This window comes from Gopherus evgoodei, chromosome 11, assembly GCF_007399415.2.
Source record: "Gopherus evgoodei ecotype Sinaloan lineage chromosome 11, rGopEvg1_v1.p, whole genome shotgun sequence".
In the NCBI taxonomy this organism is placed as follows: domain Eukaryota; kingdom Metazoa; phylum Chordata; order Testudines; family Testudinidae; genus Gopherus; species Gopherus evgoodei.
The window spans coordinates 73,153,182-73,169,212 of record NC_044332.1 but is presented as its reverse complement, the minus strand read 5'-3'; the positions used below and the strand labels follow the sequence as shown (position 1 = coordinate 73,169,212).

The following is a 16,031-nucleotide window of genomic DNA, read 5'->3' as shown; positions in this document are numbered from 1 at the left end:
GGTGAAGGGATGGACAGAAAGGACAGGAAGACTTGGAAGCACTTTTTTTTTAACTATAGTAATTAAAATGTGTATTTTAGATAAGGGAGGTCTTTTGAAGGATTTATTTAAAAAACTGTATGTCTGAAGATCTACGCATTTAAGGCTAAAGATGATTGTGCATCTAAAACTCTATGCAAGCATTTTTTAGAAATGTGATTTTATAATCTTCACCAGCTCACTAATGAAATATTTTTAAAGCAAATTTTAAACTAAGGTCCTGTAGACTGACATGTTCTGTGTAAATATTACATTAATGCACAACTGTTTTTGTCAGTAAAGTCAGAAACTGACAGTATAAAAATTTATTTGGGCATAAGCTTTCATGGACATCGGATGAAATGGGTTCTAGTCCACAAAAGCTTATGCCCAAATAATTTGTTAGTCTTTGAGGTGACACAAGGACTCGTCCTTGTTTTTGCTGATACAGACTAACAGGACTACCACGCTGAAACCTGTCAGTATATACCTTGGGGTTGGCAAATGCCTGTTAAATGGCTTTATTACCCCTTGAATGTCTCTTTAACAGTTTCAATGTTGTGCTAATAGGTCTGGCAGGCTGGAGGTTTTTTCACTTTTAACTACTAGATTCCCTCCCAAGGAAGACTCACCAGGCTAGAGAAGCCATCTGTGGGAGCCAGCAGGAAGGGTCAGAACAGGGATAGGAAAACAAGTGGGTGGACACTAAGACCCAGTGGTGCCCCAAATTTTCAGGTGCCCTACGCAGCTGCCTATGTTGCCTATGCCTAAGGACGGCCCTGAATAGGGGTGCCATTTTACACCAGCTGATGTTTTGGCCCAGAATTCAACTCATCTCATTTCCACAGCAGTTCAGCTGAAATGGAAGACGGTGCAGTGACCAGCACTGGTTGTCAGGAACTAAGTGCCATTCCTGGATCCGTGCAACTTGGGAAATCGTATCATCTTTCTGTGCCCCACTTTCCCTGTCTGTAAAATGGGGGGTTACAATAGCTACTTTATAAAAATGCTGTGGTGAGCCTTAGTGTACTGTTTGTGACGCATATGGAGAGTGTCACGTGGAAGAGGCAATGGAGGGGCAAATCAGCCTAAATCAGGAGCAGAGTAGAGGCCCAAAAGAAATCCTCTGATTTAACTTTTGAGTCCCACCGTACAAGTTGCTTTCTGTTACAATGAGAGCACTGTGCTTCCTATTAGTATCTCACTTATCGAAAGTCTGATGTGCCCATCTCTCCTTGCAGAGCGTGAAGAGATATAGACCAAAAGGGTATTTATTAACTCCTTCTCTATAACCATTGTATAAATTTGTTAGTAGCCAGATCAATCACATGGGTTTTTCATTCTTTCCATCTTGGTCTTCTTAAAAGGATCCTCTTTGATCAGCTTGTCATAAAGCTCTTGTAAATGTTACAGTCAGTCCGGACCCCATCATGATCAACAAATCCTGGCCCATTTCTTCAGCAGTCACATGTAAACTTCTTTCTGCATATGCGGCTACATCTCAATACCACTAGGTGTCCTCTATTACTAACTAGTGCTCAGTGCGAGGCATTATACTCCAGGATAAGTTGGGGGCTGTTTAAGATGTCATTTGTATAGCCTGGCTGCACAGTTCCCATCCCATGGAACAATGATTGTCCTTCGGGGCAATGAACCAGGGACCATTATTAGCTGAGAGTTGAACTATTTTCACAGTGGAAACATTTATAATTTCTTGCACTGGCTTGGTTCCGATCCCAAGCAGTCAGAAGCTCCAGGTGTGGTTGATTTGAGTGTCTCTAGCTCATGCTGTCTCTCTCTCTCTCTTTTTTTTCCCCTCTCCATTTAAAAAGGTTATTTACAAAACACCAATCACGCATGGAAAGCAGATCAGTCTTTGGGCTTGGCTTCCTGGTGCTACTCCCCAGACTTTGTTATAGAACACACGTAAGTAATATCGGGCTTGATTCCTCTCTGTGACAAAGCTCCCATCAGTACAAGGCAGTGTGTGTATGGATAGGGATGGGGGCATCGAGGGTCAGATCACTGCTTCTGCACGGCCTCACGGGACTGTACGTCAGTGGAAGATTGGTGTAGCATAGCACAGCCACATGCCCTCACCACCCCGCCACTCCCTCTCCCTCCCCCTCCCCTATGCTCAGGGGGCTGGCATGGGAGTATCCCTCCATAAGGCTATTTGCAGCCAGAATCCACCCCTTTGTGCTGCCTTAATGGAAAGAGAACACCACATACTGTATGTAAGCAGCCCACCTAGCTCCGCCACATACCCCCCGCATTACACTCCGGAGATAATCACAAATGCATGTGTCCGCCCACACACATGTGTGCACGCACTGCCGAGATGATTCCAGTTTAACATGCAACTAATACCCTTCAGGCAATAGGAATCTCACCTAAAATTAGAAAATATTTCTGCCGAAAGCAAACGGAACAAAGTCAATGGAATGGCGCTCGTGCTTGATTAATCGATGAGGTTAAACGGAGGTTTGCATAGGAGTGAGGATGTCAGGATTTGCACACTTGTTGTTTTAAAGTGATTTTCTTTTAACTGTGATTCATGCAATCCCTCAGTACTTGAATTCTGTTTTCATTATGAAATGCTCAGCACTTTGTGAGTGTAGGGTTGCTTGTGATTGCCAGCACTTATGCAGACACCAGTTCCATAGGAACTAGACTTTGACCACCAACTCACACAGACCACTGCCTAAAGGTGACTTTAGGTCACTCTCAGTCTAGGCTAGGTGTGAACTGCTGACCAAGCCGTTGAGCATTCTGGGAGCCATTTCCATCCGCCCTGAGGCATCTGTTCACACTTCAAGCAATTTACTGATACTACAGATACGCAGCTTGCTGGTGACTGTGCTGACGGCATCTATATTTGGCCACAGATATCAGAGGGGTAGCTGTGTTAGTCTGGATCTGTAAAAGCAGCAAAGAATCCCGTGGCACCTTATAGACTAACAGACGTTTTGGAGCATGAGCTTTCATGGGTGAATACCAACTTCGTCAGATGCACGTAGTGGAAATTTCCAGGGGCAGGTATATATATGCAGGCAAGCTAGAGATAATGAGGTTAGTTCAATGAGGGAGGATGAGGCCCTGTTCTAGCAGTTGAGATGTGAAAACCAAAGGAGGAGAAACTGGTTCTGTAATTGGCAAGCCATTCACAGTCTTTGTTTAATCCTGAGCTGATGGTGTCAAATTTGCAGATGAACTGAAGCTCAGCAGTTTCTCTTTGAAGTCTGGTCCTGAAGTTTTTTTTGCTGCAGGATGGCCACCTTAAGGTCTTCTATTGTGTAGCCAGGGAGGCTGAAGTGTTCTCCTACAGATTTTTGTATATTGCCATTCCTAATATCTGATTTGTGTCCGTTTATCCTTTTCCGTAGCGACTGTCCAGTTTGGCCAACGTACATAGTAGAGGGGCATTGCTGGCATATGATGGCATATATTACATTGGTGGATGTGCAGGTGAATGAACCGGTGATGGTGTGGCTGATCTGGTTAGGTCCTGTGATGGTGTCGCTGGTGTAGATATGGTGTAGATATGTGGCCACAGATAGTTATGGTCCTAACTGCAGAATAATATGCTGTCCAAATAGTGTACGCCATTGGTAAACAAATCTACTGGCTCCTCACCCTTCCCCCTAGACAGTTCAGAGGGTTTATAGCCACTTTTATCCAAAGTCAAATTCTGCCAGGAAACCAAAATCCAGTGTTCAAGCAGGCTGGGAAAAAAAAAACATTTCGTGAAAATTTAATCCAAAAATTGCCAATTGAATTTATTTATTTTTTTAAAAGAAAGTTTCCTCCAAGTTTTGACTAGCTCTATTCAGTGTTCCACTACATAACGTAGTTATTGAGAAGACCAGCAGTGGGGATCTCTTCACTGACAAAGTGTCCTTTATAGGTTCCGTTGAGTAGAACATCTTCAGCTTTATTTGAGTGTGACAGTCTGATTCTGCAACCTGCTGAAGTGCACTGCAATAGGCATCACATTATGTAAGGTCTCAACCCTGGGAGAAATTTACTTCCCATTGTTAAAATATGTCCCAGGATTGGAACAGTCTGCTGCTGCTGCCCCAGATAGCAGCCAGATGAAAGCTGGATTGTCACTTCTCATTTTACCTGTTTTACATTTATTTTTTATTTTATGTGGGTGATGTGAATGAAGAGAGGCATCTGTCTGATTGGAACAATCACTGCTAAAGCCCAGGAGTCAGGAAATGTGAGTTCTCCTCTTGACTTTGACAAATTAAGCCAACACTTTCATACTTGGCTGGCTTAAGGGTAGGCTCCTAAATCCTTACGGGGTGGCCTGGATTTCAAAGAAAAGAGATGTCTGAGGTTAATGAGAGTGGTGAGTAGTCAGCAACTCTGACCATCAGACCATTTTAGGATGCCTGGATTTAGGTGGATGGTGGCTTGACTTCAGCCTCACTTTGCTGACCTAAGGACTTCCCGATACTGCCTGCCAGGTGATTAATAAATGGCTACCTTGTTTGGAAAAGGCTGCCTGTGTCACTGCCAGTATAGAGAGCACTGCCACCTGAAGGCTACAGTAACAGCCTCCTGCAGGAGTCTGACTTGGCTGGATTTGCAACAAGGAGCCATGGAGAGAAACAGGGTTTGCCGGTGCCAAAGGTCCAGTCTCAGAGTCTTGGAGGCCATGAGCCTGTCCTTGTGGAATTGTGGGTCCTTGGGGCATGTCATACTAAAGGTGTTACTCTCAGGAAACTGGTTAAAGGCTGGGCATAGACCAAACCCTTGAATTCAGTGACAGGCCCTGACTCAGCAAGATACTTAAGTATCTAATCTCAAGGACACTACTCAGCTATGTAAAGTTAGGTGTAGGGTTAAAATATCTTGCTGAATTGTGGCCCAAGGTCAGAGCCTGATCCTACAAACCCTTATTCACACAAAAGCAACAAAGAGTCTTGTAGCACCTTAAAGACTAACAGATGTATTGGAGCATAAGCTTTTGTGGGTGAATACTCACTTCGTCACCCATGAAAGCTTATGCTCCAATACATCTAGTCTTTAAGGTGTCATGGGGCTCTTTGTTGCTTTTTACAGATCCAGACTAACACGGCTACCCTCTGATACTTATTCACACAAGTCATCTTCACTGATGCAACAAATCTCAGCATCTTTAATAGGACCAGGCAAGGGAAAAGGACTACTCGGGTGTGATGGCGTTTACAAGACCCGGATCTCCACTTCCTGGGAACACAGTAGTTGGCTGAGGTTGGCAGCATTCAGCACTATGGGTATAAGTATAATGAGGATGTGACACAACCAGCTGATTTGATTTCTCAGCCCTAGACAAATAGGTAGGTCAGGGTTACCAAAAGGTTAATATCCCTGCCACTCCTGTCAGGAGGAGGCCTGCTATATTATATAAAACGTCAGTATCTGTGATCAACTTGGTAAGTTTAAAACAATTCTTAACTCCACAAGATCTTGTTCTGATGAACCAGCCACTGCTCAATCCTGGAAATGCAGAGCACCTGCTGTGAATTCAGAGTGGTGTTTCAGACTGTGCTCAACAAATAATCATTTCTTTTGTGCTGGAGGAGGTAGAAAATTCTTAGGGCTAACAAAATCCATTCGCTTCATTTATGTGACAAAACCAGTGAACAAGCCCGTGTGTAAATAGCTCTGTCTGGATTCTGGATGACTAATGAAATGGTCTCACACTCCAGAAACGCCTTAAGGTCCCACTGCCAAATTTCCCACCCCTCAGTCCACCTTAAAGCCAACTCACTGGAGTACCCTAGGCGGACTAGTCCATTTGTCTAAGGGAGGGTCCATTGCTTTTTCTGATCCAGATTTAAAGAGCAACTTTGCCCCTCGCGACTAGACTGGCCCCAGAGGGGATGGGCTGGCGGCTCTGAAGCACCCTGCCGCTTTCCAAAAGACCCCAAACAGCTGATATTTTGCCCGCCTAATTAGAAACTAACCCACCCAGCCCCCCCCTTTAGAGCCGTTCTATTTTTAGCCGCAGATATTGCAATATAAAGAATGGTTGGAGTGTAAATCTGCCTGCAGAGAGACTGCTGCAGCTTTAAGAGCAGCTGGGGCAATTAGACTGAAAGGGATGGTGGTGGGGGTCTAATGAGCCTCACTTCTCAGGCACTGCTGGGTCTCCAAAGGCATGGGGCTACTGTAGGAGAGAAAGGAGCAGCTGGATCCAGACAGGGCACTTTCCTTGGGACAGGACAAGACTTGGGTCTGCTTGGTGAGTGTAATGAACTGTGATCATTGAGTGTTGTACTTGAATCCTGTTAAGCACTTTCATTATTATAGAAAGCTTGGGTTGTCAGCTGGGCTTGTGCAGACTGAACTGACAGCTGCTTTTGCTTCTTTACCTCCCGTTGGAAGGCAGGGGGGCTGGCGTGTGTAGCTTTCTTTGAATACTTCTCCATGTAGGACTATGTGAAATGGACAGATCTGTTGTGATCCACTCCTGTATTGAGTCTGAAGAGGGGTGTGTGTGTGTGTGTGGTTGTGTTTGAAAAGTGTCATAAACAAACTTGCTGTTTAGAAGCAAAAAAAAAAAAAAAAAGTCGAAGTTCCCCTTGCAGTTCTGGGGGGTTGGGGGTGGGTTAAAACACTTTCTTTTTAAAAAGAGAAGTGAGCTGAGGTTTGATAGGACAGTGAAGCATTACAGCTCTGTTGGGAGACAATACATGGAATGTTTCTTAACTGTCTAAAGATGTTTTTCTTTCTAAAACACCAATACTTTCCAGCTCAAACTTTGCTGTAGCGTATGGCACTCTCCATTATTTTCTCTTACTCCCAGCAAGATATGGTCAGATTTGATATGAGCCACGTTTCATAGACTCCTTCGTGGAGAGAGATTCCTGGGCTATGTCACTTTCTCTTTTTCTACAGTCAGTGTCAGAAAGAAATGACTTCTCCACAATAGTGGCTTTGGAGGCAACAACTTCAAGGGTCACCTTCTCAAAAATATTTCAGGGGTGCTGGAACTAGGGCTGCTGGGGTGTGGCAGCACCCCCTGGCTTGACGTGGTTTCCATCATATACAGGGTTTACAGTTTAGTTCAGTGGCTCTCAACACCCCAACTATAAAAATTGTTCCAACAGTACTGAACATTTGCTACTTTGTTTTCCGTTGACATGATCACCTTTTTAAAAGGGGGGGGGAGGGGAAGTGTGTGCCTAGTGGGTCTGATTATCTGTAATGAAAATTCAAAGATAGTGCCCAAGTACAGAGGGGTGGAGGATATTCTTAGCGATAATCTGTAAATTAAATACCTTATTTTGTTAAGTGTCTCTCACACAAGAGTGAACCAGTAAGTTCAGGCTTACATTTTTTCAAAGCTGCCTAGGAGGTTTGGATGCCTATGTATCATTAACTTTAATGGAATGTAGATGTCTAGATCTCTGAAATTCCCCACTTCGTTGGCTTGTATTAAGCTGGTTTTGGACTATAGCATATATTTGAAAGCTGCCTGGAAAGTGGAGCCTTTCATTTTGTATCTTGGTTCTAGAGCCCAGAGTAGTTTGCCAGACTAACTGGGATCTGTAGATACAGAAGCTTCTGTATTAGAGATAATGGAAACATTTTGTTACCAAAGACAATGCGAAATACATTTAATAAGACAACTAATTGGCTTTACCTCTTATTTGCCATGGGACAAAGTTCTAGAAACTTGTGGCGAAAACTCCCCAACTACTTCAGCTTGTATCTGTGACCACTGGTGTTGTGAATTAGTAAGGATACTTTGTACTACTATCCACCAAGAGCTCTACTTCGCAAAAGTAGTAAATCCCCATTTTACAGACTGAGAAACTGAGGCACAGAGAAGTTGCCTCCTCATCTCAAGATGAGGCAGGAAAGATCAGTGCTGGAATTAGAACACAGGATGGCAGACTCCCCATCCTGTGCTCTAATCACCAGGTCATGCCGTGCAGCAGAATAAGTCTGATTTATTAACAGTCAGTGTTACTCTAATGATTTTATATATACATTTCTAACAGTTCCAGGGTGAAAGATGTAAACTTTAGACTGTAAGCTTTTGTGTATACAGTCTGTAGCATAATGAGACCCTGGCTGAGTCCTCAAGGAACTACCGCAATGCAAATAAATAACATTAATCCTGGAGCATTACTCTGTGTAAAGTCAGTTGGCCAAAATCTTCAACTTTGGTTACCTAATATTAAGTATCTTGGCCATTACTATACTGGGTCTCCTTTAAGGTTACAGTTTTAATACCAGGCTTATTGCAACTTTTAAGGGGCACTATCAACAAGAAAATCATATTTGTCAGATCTGGAAAATATTGTTGATACAATAGCTATGAGTAACAACTAATGCAACATTCTTGCGGTCAGATCTGAATGTTTGTATTTGCAGAGTGCGCGGCTGAAGTCAATGGGACCGTGCATAGGAGCAAGGAGCTGTCCACACCAATCTGATTGCAGGGTTGGGGCCTGGGATTGCAATAATCAGTTTTCGCTGTTTTATTTTTTTGTGTGTATTTGGAAGCACGCTCCCCCTCTGTGTTGCCTCGAACCTGAAGCCCATTTTGCACAGGAGACACCATTGCAAAAGCAGGCCTCAATCAATTTGTTCCTTGATAGAAAGACTCTTTGGATGAAAAGACCCTTTGCAGAGAAAATTTTAAAAAATATAATTTTCAAAAAAAATCGAGCCCATGCTGTGTAATAGGAATCCAGCTTTTTGTTGAGAGCCCTTTCTCCATTACTCGGTTACCAAAACATAAAGCTGACAATGTCCATCTAAATAATGGTGCAAAAATGAGACAGACACACACACACACACCTGTTCAGCACCAGCTATTATTCATAACTCTTCCCTTAATTATTTGAATTTCTTCTTCCTTCGCTCCAGTGCATCCGACAAAATACCATGTGTAGCCTGACTATGCAAAATGGGCTAAATTCATCTCGGGCGTGACTGCACTGAAGTCAACAGTGCCCATTTTTCTGGAATGATATGAAAGGCAGTTTATATTTATTGGAGCTTTTGATGGGGATTTTCACAAGCTCAAGATTTTGACAAAAGTAATAAAAAAACAAAGCTTTTCTTTTTCACAGGGTGTTTTTGTTTTGTTTTTAAACAGGGACTGAACCTAGCAAAAGCAGGGAGAAAAACTGGCAGTGCAACCAAAAGAGATTTTTTCCTCTTGGCACTGAAAAAGATACATTGACATTTTGGGGGTGGAGGGAGGGGAGAGAGATGAACGGTTTTTAAAATAAAACCTGAAGGAGAAGATGTTTTACTCTTCCAAACTGGCAGGACTGCTGCCTCATACCTGCACTAGTGCTGGAACTGGCACTGAAGCAATTGATGTAAGTCCAAATGAATGTAGTGCAAATGAGTGTAATGAATCATCATAACTGGCATCTTGCCCTAGATTCCCTTGCACTTTCTGGCACAAAATACAGAGATGGGTTTTATACACCGGGGATAGCTTTCACAGCTATTTCAAACCACAGAGTATTCTGGGGTGATCTGAGGAGTCCCTGTCACGCCTAGCAGGGCTTACACTCTGCTCTGCTGATAATTCTGTTTGCACAGTCCATTTGGAGGTCTTTGTGAGGGTGGTGAGGGAACCTGTGGTGTTTGCTATGTCCTTTTCTTTTCTTCTTTCCTTTGCTTTCTTTTATTTTCCTACCTCCCTATCGTGGGGGTCACACAAGGCCCTGGGCATCGCCTAAACTCTCAAAATAGTGCCTTTGCACTAGCTCAGTGCATAGGGATGAATTTCATGCTAAATAAGGCAGGAAGTTAAACCAAGTCTCCTGAGTCATAATTCAGTGCTTTAACCACAGACCCAGCCGTCCTCTTAAAACGGCCCATCTTTCCTCAGGATCTGATGTTCTGTGAATTTTATCTAATTGGTCTAGCCCACTTGTGTGAGGTTCGCTCCACTGGTTCCAGCCATTGGGAAACGAGGAGAAACTCTCCAACAGTTGGACCTTCTCCCCAATCTAGCCTGCTTTCTTGCACCCAAGAACTCTGCCATCCTGAAGAAAGAACGGTGGCTCTCAGGGGAAAGCTGTGTTTTTGTGATTAAAGCTCTGGATTATGACTCAGGAGACTTGGGCACACTTCCTTCCTCTGCCACAGACTTTCATTGTGACCTTGGCTAACTCATTTGATTTCTCTGTGCCTTATTTCCCCAGCTTCTGCTTGCATGGTACATCTTTCTCTGTCTTGTCTATTTCGATTGCAGGGAGGAAGGAATTATCTTTTCCTATGTCTACATGTAGCCCCTAGTACAGTGGGGCCTCTTGACACAACTGTAATACAAATAATATTAGTGAGGCCATAACACCAATGACATGAGACGAGTATCTTCAGAAGCCGCTCTGTAATGACAAAGTGTATAGGGGGGAGTGGGAAAGAGACTCTGATAAGGAATTCATTTTCAAGTCTCCGGGAGGTTATTACAAACAAGGCCGAGAAAGAGAAATGATCTAAAAACTTATGGAAACATACCTTGAAAGTGGCCTTTTAAAAATCCAAGTTGTTGTTCTCAGTGTCTAAGGCACTGAAAAGTTAATGAAATATAGATCACAGGGGATTTGGAGAATTCGAACTAACTGGAGTGATGGAAAATCTGGGGGGAGGGAAAATCTGCATGGGGATACAACTGACTAGCTGTCCACTGCCAGGTGGTGGTGATATAACTATGGTGAGATCCAGTGAGATAACTATTGAGGGAGCTGGGAGAAAGCTTGATTGATGATTTTTTTTTTTAAATAGCTTACTGGTTTGTTTTTTTTATGGGTAATCTGTTTTCACATTGGCTGCATTTGTGTGTAATTTATCTTTTCAGTAAGTGATGGCAAGTCATTCACATGTATTGAGCTGGCAGCAGTTTCATTTGAGGAAAGATGGTCCAGTGGTTAGGGAACTATCCTAGTAGGTGAGAGACCTGTGCTCAATTCCCTACTCCATCAGACTTCCTGGGTGACCTGGGACAACTTACTTAGGCCCAGATTTTTAAAGGTACTTGGGCATTGCCACCCTCAGTATGGCAACACCCAACTCTCATTTTCAAAAGAAGTTTAGACACTTCAGCATGAAATGTAGGCTCATAAATCAGTTAGGCATTACAACGCTGAGTGGCGCAACACCTAAATACCTTTTTAAAAATCTGGGCTTTAGCTTTGCTGTGCCTCATTTCTCCATCTGGGAATAACAACACTTCCGTACCTCACAGGGGTGCTGTGAAGATAAATACATTAATTGTGAGGTGCTCAGATACTGCAGTAAACGGGGCTATATACATATACAAGGTAGATCAATCACGGGATAGCTTTTACTATAGCATTTCCTTCAAAATGGTGGTCAGCCTCTGCTCTCTGCAGCAGCAGCAAAACTCTTGGGGCTGGTTTCTCCCATCTGTGTCCGCTTTGCACCCGACAGAAATGGCCAGGAGAGAATTCCCCTTGTATTGTGGCCGCTCAGCACTTCTGAAAACTAGTCCCTTGGTAACTTGTGGCCAAAATCTGCCATCCTTAATTTCCATTGCCGTTGTCTCCACTGCTTGATTACGAACCATGGAGCTTAGCTTGTTGACTTCAAATGGAAGTTTTCTAAGTAGCTCCCTGTGATGTAGCTCTGCACTGTGCTGGCTTCCCAGGAAATGCAATGCCTGTGTAGCCTCCTCACTCCAGTTCCAAGCCACAGCTCTGGTTTTGGGGATATAAATGGCCTGACTCTATGTCCTGTTCTACACTACGTGTTTAGGTCGAATTTAGCAGCATTAGATCGATTTAACCCTGCACCCATCCACACGACACAGCCATTTTTGTCAACTTACAGGGCTCTTAAAATCGATTTCTGTACTTCTCCCCGACGAGGGGATTCGTGCTGAAATTGACATCGCCGGGTTGAATTTGGGGTAGTGTAGACGCAATTCAATGGTATTGGCCTCCAATCTATCCCAGAGCACTCCATTGTGACCACTCTGGACAGCACTTTGAACTCAGATGCACTAGCCAGGTACACTGGAAAAGCCTCTGGAACTTCTGAATTTCTTTTCCTGTTTGGCCAGTGTGGTAAGCTCAGAGAAGGATAGCCATGTCTGTCCAGGCACCCCTGGTCGACCTCACTGAGGTCTACCAGCTGAGCAGGGCTGAGCGGGACCCTGGCTGGCGGGAGCCAGCGGATGGAGCCCCAGACCAGCAGCAGGCTGAGCCGCTCAGCCTGCTGCCGGTCTGGGGCTCCGTCTGCCAGCCCCGCTCAGCCCACTGCCTGCCTCAGGTGCCGATCATCCAGGCAGGCAGCAGGCTGAGCAGATCTGGCGGACGGGACCCCGGAAAAAAGGCGTGAGATGATTGTCTGCCATTACTTTCACAGAAGGAGGGAGGGAGGTGGGCCTGACGACATATACCCAAAACCACTCGCAGCAACGTTTTTACCCCATCAGGCATTGGGAGCTTAACCCAGAATTCCAATGGGCAGCAGAGACTGCAGGAACCGTGGGATAGCTACCCACAGTGCACTGCTCTGTAAGTCAATGCTAGCCACAGTAGTGAGAACGCACTCCTCGGACTTAATGCGCTTAGTGTGGACATACACAATAGACTGTATAAAATCGACTTCTATAAAATTGGCCTAATTTCGTGGTGTAGACATACCCTAACTGGCCTGCAAGTTCATCTTTTGCTCTGTAAATAAGAATGCCGGTGACCATAAAAACCCTGAAAGGTCTGTTTTAAATTCTTTCCAAATAGTTGAGGTGTAACTCAATACAGTGAATATCATTTTTCATCATAGAAGCCTTTTTTATTGCTACAGAGTCTGGACACGTAGAGTCTGTCATGCAGCAGCTCACTTCCAAATATGTTCATATTGGTACTTCAGGTTAACAAGGAGATGAGTGTTTATCCCTGGGATGGAAGGGGCCCAGGATTTTCACAACCATAGAAAAATGTCTCCTGCTGGATCCCCGATAGCTCTTCCTGCAGCAGCCAGATGTAAACTGAGGTTCTCCTTGCCAAATACAAACCAGACGCATCTAGTCTCAAACTAAGTAAAGAGCATGGCTGGGGTGTTTAGGGATCCTCTGTCTCTTTATCAAATTAACTGGCAATTGGAATCTCTCTGATTAAAGCATGATGGACCAGATCCTCAGCTGGTGTAAACTGCTGAAGTTCCATTGAAGTAAAAGGGGTTGCACTAATTTAAACTGAATGAGGGGGGAGTCAAATTCAGCTATGCTGAGTTACACTGAGGATCTGACCTGTTATATGTGTCCAATTCTACTCTGAGTTATATTGATGTAACAAACTTCAGTAGTATAACTCCTGATTTACTCCAATGGAAGTAAGAAGAGAATAGGTTCCTGAGTTTAAAAACTCATTTATCAACTGCTTGTTGTTAGTCTGATGATATAAATAATCTAACTTTAAAAAAAAAAAAAAACCTTGATTGCTTAATTGTAAAGGATAACATGTTCAAAACATATGCTTATGTTTCTTTGGGATTTGAGCCTAAAACCCTAAGTCCATTTTGAAATGGGAAATCAGGCTTCAAAGTCACTTGGATGCAGATCTTACAAGGTATTTAGGTGCCTAACTCCTATTGGTTTCAGTGATGCACTGATTTCAATTTCCCATTGACTTAAGTCCCTTTGAGGAGCTGGGCCTTAGTACTTCTGAAAACATGTACCCAGAAGATTTATTATGACTTAGTTTCTTTAAATTCTCTATTCCAAGATAAACCTGGGTGCGCCCCTTTCCAGATAATGGCTGAAAGGGTTGAAAATAACAGACTTTAAAAAAAAAACATGGCTACCATAGATAATCTTGCTAGACAGGTCTGAGAAGCAAGCAATGGCCATTCTTTAACTTGCTGAAACAGCTGCAGTGGAACTTGTTCTTTGTCCATAACCCTGACTGGAAGATGTATGGAAACATTCTTAAGCTACTTAAAAAAGACAATTATCATGATGATTGATATCTCGGCTAGCATCGCAGACAGAGCTAAATGAAGCATTTCTCCAAAGAGAACCAGTGTTGTGGCTTCCCGTAGTTTGAAAATAGATCTCTGTTTTAGTAGTAGTTAATTCTCAAATCATCAATCCAAATGCAGTTAACAGTGGAAATCGATGTATTTGCAAGAGTTCTGTAATCACGTTTTGGATAGGTAAGACTTCAATTTCTTTTCTTTTAATACTGATCTCAAGTACTTACTTGGCTTCCGTTACCATAACAGCTGAGCACTTCACAATCTTTAATGGATTTATACGCAGGACACCCTTGTGAAATAGGGAAGTGCTACTGTCCTACTTTTTATAGCTAGGGAACTGAAACAGCGACACTAAGAGCATGTCTACACTACGGTTAAAAAAAACCCCGTGGCACCAAGTCTCCGAGGCTGGGTCAGCTGGCTTGGGCTGCAGGGCTATAAATTAGCAGTGTAGATATTCTGGCTGGCTCTGGCTGGTGCCCCGGCTCTGAGACTCCAGCAGAGGGGAGGTTCTGTGGCCTGCAGCGTGTGGGAGGTCAGACTAGATGATCATGATGGTCCCTTCTGGCCTTAAGTCTGAGTCTGTGTAGCTGCTTCTTGCAGTTATGCAAAACCATTTAAGTGTTTGGGATTTGAATGATTAAATAGCAGAGCAATTTCTGCCTATTCTCTCATTAATGTCCCTGACAACCCATTTTCCCTATATTTTAAAATGGTGAAGGTAAAATAACATGACATGATGCAGAATTTAAGATAATTTAGACCCACAAGAAAGTCTTCTCTTGAGATTATGGCTTTGTAGCAGATTGTGAGAGGAAGGGGGTAATTGCCAGCTCAGGGAGATGTACCCCCAAGCTAGGGTACACTAAAAATAGCAGCATGGCAGACAAGATATCTCAGTCTAGCTGCCCCAGCATAACCTCTTCCAAAGTCCTAAATACACACTCGGGCAGCTAGCCGGAGCCACTGCAGCTACATTGCTATTTTTTGTGCACTAGCATGAGCAAAGCTAGGGTCTGTGTGTCTGTTTGCGCTGGGAATTCCACCTCCCAGCTGCTGTGTAGACATACCCTTGATGAGAAAAGCAAAGCAGACTTATTTTGTAGGGTGTCCGTATCGCAATATGCTCTGCAGACTTGGAGGCAAATAACAAAGGGAGAGAAACATTAGGATGTAAAAGCAAAGGAGAAAATGTTTTGAATTTAGACTGGATGAAGGGTCTGTTCCCTTACGACTTGGGAAGAATAATTCCTCCCACTGTAGAAATCACTGGGTGGAATTCTCTGGCATGTGTCATGCAGGAGATCAGACAAGATGACCATAATGGCCCCTTGTGGCCTTTACAATCTACAAGGTAGATGAAGCATGACTGTGCCAGATGAAATGAGCTTGGGGAGACTTACAAAGACAGATGAAGAGCCCAGATGAACAGTGGGGAGTGGAGAAAAAGATGAGGTAGTCAGAGTAAGCAATCTTGGAAAGGCTTTTAAAACCAAGAGTGGGAGGGATGTGGATTGTACATATGCAATTAATATGAAACAATAAAATTTCCCCCCCAAAATTGCTAATGTTGACCAGGATCTTTAAATGAATGAGGAGCCACTGGAGTTGTTTGAGGGTTGGGGCTATGAAGTGTGACTATAATATTGCACAGTTCTGATGTAATGCTTCTCATCAGCAGGTCTCAAAGTGTTTTATGAAGGCAGTCAGGATCATTAGCCTCACTTTACAAATGGGGAAACTGAGGCACAGAGGCTGGCTGGTGCCTCAGTCTATGAGCAGAGCCCCTATAAGTTGATAACACATCCAATTTGAAAGTCATCTTTTGATACAATTTTTAAAAATACTTTCTGATAGCTGTGACTGAGACTGTGGGAAACTGGCTAATGAGATGATTATGAATTACAGCAAAATATCCCTGGGTTACTGTGCACCAAACACTGTTTAGAAGCCAATGAATTAAAGAGCTTCTAATTTTAAATATGGAGAAGTTGGCACAGTGAGCAGAACTAACTGACTGAACTGTCATTTTCCCCTTC

The 16,031-nt window shown here is 43.5% G+C and overlaps 1 protein-coding gene across 1 annotated transcript in view; it reads left to right on the top strand.

Annotated features, from left to right (window-relative positions):
* Window positions 1-5,915: 5,915 nt before the first annotated feature.
* Window positions 5,916-16,031, top strand: part of MRAS (muscle RAS oncogene homolog) — a 60,880-nt gene continuing 50,764 nt past the window's right edge. The window contains exon 1 of the mRNA XM_030580770.1: window positions 5,916-6,256. The gene's annotated coding sequence lies outside the window, so the exon portion shown is untranslated. The remainder of the gene's footprint in view (window positions 6,257-16,031) is intronic.